At 30.3% G+C, this 7,849-nt stretch overlaps 1 protein-coding gene across 3 annotated transcripts in view; it reads right to left on the reverse strand.

The window, feature by feature from the left end:
* Positions 1-7,849, reverse strand: part of LOC106462575 (acyl-CoA dehydrogenase family member 11-like) — a 176,685-nt gene that overhangs the window by 33,036 nt on the left and 135,800 nt on the right. The gene's annotated exons all lie outside the window — the stretch shown is intronic.

A 7,849-nucleotide genomic window follows, 5' to 3' on the forward strand; every position in this document is an offset into this window, starting at 1 on the left:
TAAAATCATAAATAATATTCAATGTTAAACTGGTATACAGTTTAACATTGAATATTATTTATGATTTTAACTTTATACACAAGTGCCAAAATACTATAATAATGAAGTTTGTTTCCAAACTGAATTATGTCTTCTTGAAACTTACAATTAATAAATAAGCAAAGGTATAAAAATTCCTGCACAGTTTTATTGATTAGCTTAATTTTACAGAAATCAATCTAGGAATGTAAACTTTAATAGTACTATTCTAATTTAAGGCACATACATTTTTTTCCCCAGGTTATATTTACTTTTCAAAAATACAAAGTAAAGTAATTAATGAATTTCTGTATTTGGTTTGTTTTGAATTTTGTGCAAAGACTATCTGTACTAGCTGCACCTAATTTAACAGTGATGGACTAGAAGAAAGGCAGGTAATCAAACACCACCACCCACTACCAAGTCCAGGGCTACTCTTTGACCAATGAATATTGGAATTGACCATCACATTATAATGCCTCTATGGTTTAAAGGGCAAGCATGTTCGGTGATGTAAGGTTGAACCTGCAACCCACAGATTAAGAGCTAAGTGCCCAAACCACCAGGTCATACCAGGCCTCAAAAGGTATCTGTATATTCAGTTATTTTGAACTATTGAAGTAGATAAGTAGATTTTCAAAGATAACCTTTCTTCAAAAGTCATGAAATGGATGAGCAGAAAAACTATATACAAGGTTTGTGATCCATAGTACTATAATAAAATGCTATGATCAGGCATGTAGAAATGTCAAAACACTAGGGGGCAGTCATAAATGAATATAAATTGTCTGACAGTCAATAAAAACACTTTAAAGTATTAATAAACAATCTGACACAATAACAAGTTCTGTTTTGTACATAAAAATACAAATTAAATTGTCTGCTGTGTACTAGAAAATAGTAATTCATATAAATAATAGAAATGTTTCACATAATAAACAATATACACATTATACAGACATACAAAATGTTACTAATGGCATAATGGTTGGAATTTCCTAAGGAACTGTAGTTTCTTTTCATTTCAGGTGGCAAAGTCAGTCGACTGCATAGAAAAGAACTAAATAAAAATTGTTGACAGCAAAATATTGGGACAGGGTAATGATATTCAGGAGCATATTGCATTGTAATGGAGTGTGGTACAAAAATGGTCAAGTGATTTACAGTATTAAAGAATTGAAAATGGGATCAAGACTGACTATGCAATCCAAAGAAAGCAAAAAAAAACGAAGTTGAAGAATCTTTAAAATAAAAGTGGAAAAGGATTAAATGGTTTAAAAAAAAAGCATAATATGTTTAGGAACTAGAACTAAGTATAAGCATGTAACATCTATACAAGTTAATCTATGTAAATAATTTACTTCTAGAGGAAATTGAAATAATAACTTAAAGAGAAATCAACCTTATTTTACTATTTTTAATAAATAGCATGTAAATAAGTTAACAAATTATGCAATGCTATTTTTAAATGAGATTTTGATGTGTAAAGGTATAAAAACACTGTTTGATGTGCATGAATTTGTAAAATGCAATTTCATGTACTGAGTGCTTCTAATTGTACACATTATGATGTTCATCAGATATAGAAAATTATTCTCAACTATTGAGCAAGTACTACGTTTGAAACATTAAATAATTGAACAAAAAATTTACTGCATATGCTAAATAAAATATGTTTGAAATTTTTTTACATGAAACTATTGTAAGATGATGTTTAATATAACTTTTAAGAGAACAGATGAAGAGTTTAAAACAATAAGGAATCTCTCTCTTGATTTTTCATGAATCAAAGTTTAATTACTACATTAACAGATGAAATGCATACATAGTGTTATGAAAAACAATGTTCCCAATGCCATCAGTAGACCTGCTGTAGTATTTTCAGATAAAACTGACTTTTTCAAAAAGTATTAGGTAGGTCCACTGAATAATAGGTGGATCTGCAAGATAAGTTATAAAGAAATTTGGAATTTCTCTAAAAATGACTGAGTTTGAAAAAGAGAGCAGACACGAATGTACAAAAACAAAATGAAACAATCCTTTTCAAAGTCATGAACACAATCAAAATAATATGTGTACACTCCTAGTGTACCATCAGTTTGCACAACTGAAAGTGACAACTAGGAGTTGGAAAACAAAGATAAAAGGGCATTGTAATTCTTACTTTCTGAGCTAACAGATGGTGTTGCAAGATATAGTGTATGATTACTACTCATTTATCTGAAGTGAGGATAGTTTGCTGATTGTAAGATTAATGGGACTGAAAGGGTTACATTTGAAGCTGTGAAGAAGAATTTCACTGTAAGAGATATGCATAGGATATCAGAAGATAGCTTTTAGATTTTAGCACAGTTAAAATGGCTGGTTTAATAGACCTAGACCAACAGTTTATAGAACTGAATGATGGCTAGAAGTTCAAAAACTCAGCTGAAAGAGCTTTGTAACAGTTGCTCTCTCAGCTACCAAATGATTTTTCTAAAGAAAAACATTAAACAAATTTTGTTATAATTACTCACTTGATCTAGATGAGTGGTGAGAACTGTATGAAGAATGCTGCATAGCCCTAATAATATCTCATCTGGTATATGCAGTGAAGGAATTACGTTTCATAAATTATGAGGATTTGAGCTAAAAAATGTTAGTTTAGCTGAATTCTGTGGTTGATTATTTATTCTGTGAAAAGAAATATGATTTTTGTTTGATGGCTTCTAGGTAGCAGTAACTTACTAGACTGCAGCTTCCACACAATAGATTCAGAAAGTAGCTTGAGATGTTTACATAGTAATTTGGGAGAGAGCTAGAGGCAGTCTGTTGTGAGCTATTAGTATATGTAATGATGTGTAACAGATATATATGTCAATGGAAATATATGTGTATAAATAAATATACATGTGGGATTCCACATGCTCGTAGGAACATTACATGAAGTCATTAATCAGTGTTGTATAATAGAAATGAATCAATACACAAAGAACACAACTATTAAGCTATATGTGAATGGAAATAAAGGATTTGTTAATACTTTGTAATATGAGGTTAACTGTGATTACTGGCATTTCAGGCATTATTTGATGATACAGTGTATCTGTTAGTTTCATTAATATTTATGACAAAATGTTTCAATTTTGACATTCAATGTTCAAAAGTTGGTGAATTTTTATGGAAGGATAAGAGTAATGGACAGCCTCACATTATATCTGAGAGAAGAAAACAGCTTTACATGTTATTTTTTAGTAAGAGTAATACATGATATTTTGATGGGATCAAATTGAAATGTTTACGAGAAATTATTATTAGTATATGAAATTCACAAACAGCAGCTTAGATATAACAAATATAAGCTTGATATACACAGTGTTTTATATGATTATGTTAAAATGCTTTCAATCATGCAGATTGGAATATTTAGTATAATACACAGTTTTCTGAATGTTTTCATAACATTTTTACATTACAAGGAGCAGTACAAATTGCATGAAAATGCAGATTTTGAATGTCCTAGGAGAAGGTGTAATGTAACACTCATATGGTAAAACTTTATAAATCACACCATATCTAATACTAAATTTTTAATTGGAATAATGTTCCATAAAAAAAGGCCAATGTAAACATTAAAGGATTAAAATGGTCAAAAGTAAGGGTTGGTGTCGCTTAACTTGACTCACCTCGTGCAAGTAGGAACCAGTTTTGCAGTCTCAAACCCATTTCTTTTCTAATGAAACTGGGTGTTGTTTACGCAAAATCAAGATGTTAGTGGAAGGAATGGATCTGGGTCGAAGGGAAAGCACGTTAGACATTGTCATGGGAATGACAACAAGGGGAAGCATGGCTAAAAAGTATAGATAAAGTGGGGACCCAATGAGGCTTGTGGACCTACAAAGTCACAGCTACTAAGGATACATCTTCTATGAGCAATTAGAGCATAAGCACATGTGAATTCCATGGAAATGTCACTTGAACCAAGTTATTCACTGATTATTCTGCTTCTAAAGGTAGATTTTTGAGGGTAGTAATGACTGACCTTTTATAACTGAGCACTTGAAAATTATGTCAATCTTATTATTCAACTAGCCAGTGATGTTTCTAATTCTTATGTACTCAAACCTCAAACTCTGTTGAAGTTGCCACAATAGAATACATGCATTTGATTACACTGAAATACTAAATTCAAATTTAGGGATCTTTTGGCTTGATTGCAGCTGATACAGGAGGATATTCTGTTGGAAGGATCCTCCAATATATCGATTTCATCTGATGCTGTTGACAGTCTTACATTGAAATCCTTCCAAACCACAATGTCCCTGCTAGATTTTCAACTACAATGACCAACATTGGAGACATCACTTGCATCTGCTTCCCCACCATAACTCTGTGGAGAACCAGTAAGTAGTTGTGTTTTCATGTCCTGCCTTGTGTTCAGTATTGTAAATAATTAATTCAAAGTTAACTTTCAGGAAAAGGGTTCATTAACAATATGTTTATTTTTATAAAAAGGTGCTTTGATACTTTCATATCACATTTTGTACAAACAGTATTCAGGTATTAGATATGTGTGTGTATGTGTACTTCATTGACCTTCATTAAAGTGTAATTTTTATGATATGTTGTAATTGATGTATGTTATAAAATTATTACTTATCATCATCATCATGTGCTGTCTTTCTTAGAAAGGTTGGCTGTCAGAGTTCTCCACTTCTGTGTGTTCTGTGCTATTTGCACCAGGTCTTCATATTTTACTATCTCAGTCCGCTCTGTTCTTGGTCTTCTCCTGTATCTTTTCCCTTTTATTTGACCCTCTAGTAGGACTCGCTGGGTGTTGTTTCATCTCATAATATGGCTAAAATATGCTATTTTCTTTTCTTTATGGTTGGTACAACATATCTTTTCACATTCACCATACTGAGAATGTCTTCATTTGTAACCTAGTCTATTCCAGGATATTTTCATCATTTTTCTGTACACTCACATCTCAAACGCTTCTAGTTTGTTAATTAATGCTTGCATCAAGTTCCATGTTTCACAGCCATATAACAAAGTTGAAAATTATTACTGGTGAAATGCAAAGCTGTGGTTAACAAATTTTACTAATTTATGATATGATTACTTTACACCAATGTTGAAGGATTACTACTGTCCTGGATTCATCAGTTAATCATTCTTTTTCTTTCTTGCAACGTAACTGCATACCTATTTGTGTTAAGGGTTATATCTTGTGTTGTTTTATTATCAAAAGGTTTTACCATGTCACTGAATTTTCTGTAGTCACTTCAAAGGACTTACTTTACTCTGCTTTAATATATTAAAGCTATTTCAGTTGTGTTCTCTTTTTATATATTGGGATCCCATGAGTATATATGCATAAAGTTTGTAAGAATTTATTCTGTATGGTAAATTTAAATATATTGTATTTTATTCAATGTACAATGACTTATTTAGCATTTCTAGTTCATTTCTTATTTCATTTTATTAAAAAAACTTAGTGTATCTGCTGCTATGTTTTGTAAAGGTTTTTCACTTCACATAGTTTATGTTTTTGTTTTATTTATTAAAGGGTTATTTGAATATCCATCAGTGCACTTGTAATGTTATATGTTTGTTGCACATTAATCATTGTTAAGTGATTTGTATGATTATGTATTATCTATTAACATTTGATTTTTTATATTGCAGTGTGTTGACTTGTGATTATGATCTTTACTAAAGGGTATTTATTATGAAACTATTGCCTGAGTATACATTTTTAAAATATTTATATAGTGATGTATTATGTATTGATATATGATTTTGTATTTCACAGTGTGTTAATTTGTAATTATAACATCTGATAAAGAGTGTTTATTATGTAACTATTACCTGTACTTCAGCAGTGGTGTAGTGCTAAATAAAAAAGTAAGGGAATGCATTTTGAAAGTGTTACTATTATTAGTATTTATTACATTGCCTATACATAAAAACATACTTCAGAAACAGTATCTGTAAATTGTAATTGTAATCTACATTTGAAATGTTACAATAAAAAATTAATTACTGTTCCTACACCACTTTGTACTTAAGAATAATTACACCAGTGATCAAAAACATCATACCTGCTCTAAAAATAATCTTCTTTACTGTAAAAGCAGTAACTTCTAATAAAATATAACTTAATCAGTAAGTAACTCAAACAAAACTATTAATTCTTGTAATAATGTTTTATTTGTGTTTAACAAGGTGCAGTCTCATAAAAAATGTTTATACACACTGACAGCAACATTTAGTGTTTTCTTTTCTTGTTGTCTATTATAATAATAATAATAATGCATGATATTTGATAACACAAGTCATTCTGATAAAAGTGAATTATTTGGATAATAAGGAACTTTTACAGAACTTCAGCATCAGCATACTTGTTCCTCATAAACCACGATAGTGGTTCATAATAGGGATCACAAGGAATTGCATAAAACCTTAATAGAATGTTTGGGAAAAAGCACCTTAAACAGTAAAGTTTCAGTTTAAATCACACTTTAAAACCTTTACTATTGACTGCTTAGGCTGTACACATAAAAATACATACACACATGAAACACACAAACACACACACACACACACTAGACTTACAAGATAAAGTAAATCTGCTGAAAATGGCCTATTCGTAATTGTTCTTCTTCTTCTTATTATTATTTGCTTGCCAGCCTACAGCAAAAACTGTTTGGTATATTGTACCCAAACCTTTTGTAGAATACTAAACAGTGTACTGCAAAGGTTGTAGTGTTATTGATAAATATATTTGTTTTTTTCTGTAATTTACATAAGCTAAAAAACATTATAATTCTAGTGTAAATGATGTTATCATTACTCTTTGAAGTTAGCTTTCTTACAAATATCTGATGTTTCTTAAGTACAGAATGAAAAAGGAATTTCCAGCCAATAATAGATGAACATCAGATGACTATAACATGTAGATACTCAATGCTTTGTACACTATACAATCGTTGTCTTTAGGGAACCAACCCCATATTACCTATAAAGTGAAGGAGTAAAACAAAAAAATAATTCAATAAATATAATATTAAATTTTATTATACGCATTCGTAGAATAATTACTTTAAAAGACACAAAGGTTTATTTAATGTGATGTTTTAAATGTATATGTTTAATTTGAAAAGGCTGCTTTTCTAGTGGTAAAATTTTATACGCATCCTGTGGGTGTTGTGTCTTAGTCTAGGTATATATTTGCTCACAACTATGAATTATATATAGAAAATTTAATTACACAGAAACTATAAATGCTCACTATATTCTCAAACAAATCTCCATGACAATCTCCAGCTGCAGTTCAACATTTTACATCTCAAACTAATGCAATCAAATAGCAAATAGCTACAGTAGATCATCATGACCATATCAGCTAGCTACTAGCTGTGTTTGTTATCATTAGAATTTATAAATTTAGCTACCATACCAAGTAATCCTTTACCAATAGTTGAGTGTAAAGAAAACCAGCAAACGAAATAAATAAAAAATTGGAAACTTAAAACCTGTAAATAGGGATTGTAAGGAAACAAGGCTGGAGATACTGTAGACATTACTTACTCATACTACAAATCTTTATTCTGACTCCACCAAATGTAAATCTATGTAACAGCATGAAGCCAAAATAGGGGTTTGTAGTTTGAGCAAATAATGTCTACGGTATCTCCAGCCTTGTTTCCTTACTTTTTTATGATCCTTATTTCCAGGTTTTTGAATTCCCAGTTATTTATTTATCTTGTATTAGATGGGATGAAATACCATATTTTTCGATGTATAAGACACACTTTTTTACCTCAAAATTTGATGTCAAAATCTG

The sequence above is a fragment of the Limulus polyphemus genome, unplaced genomic scaffold, assembly GCF_000517525.1.
Source record: "Limulus polyphemus unplaced genomic scaffold, Limulus_polyphemus-2.1.2 Scaffold1200, whole genome shotgun sequence".
Lineage (NCBI taxonomy): Eukaryota > Metazoa > Arthropoda > Merostomata > Xiphosura > Limulidae > Limulus > Limulus polyphemus.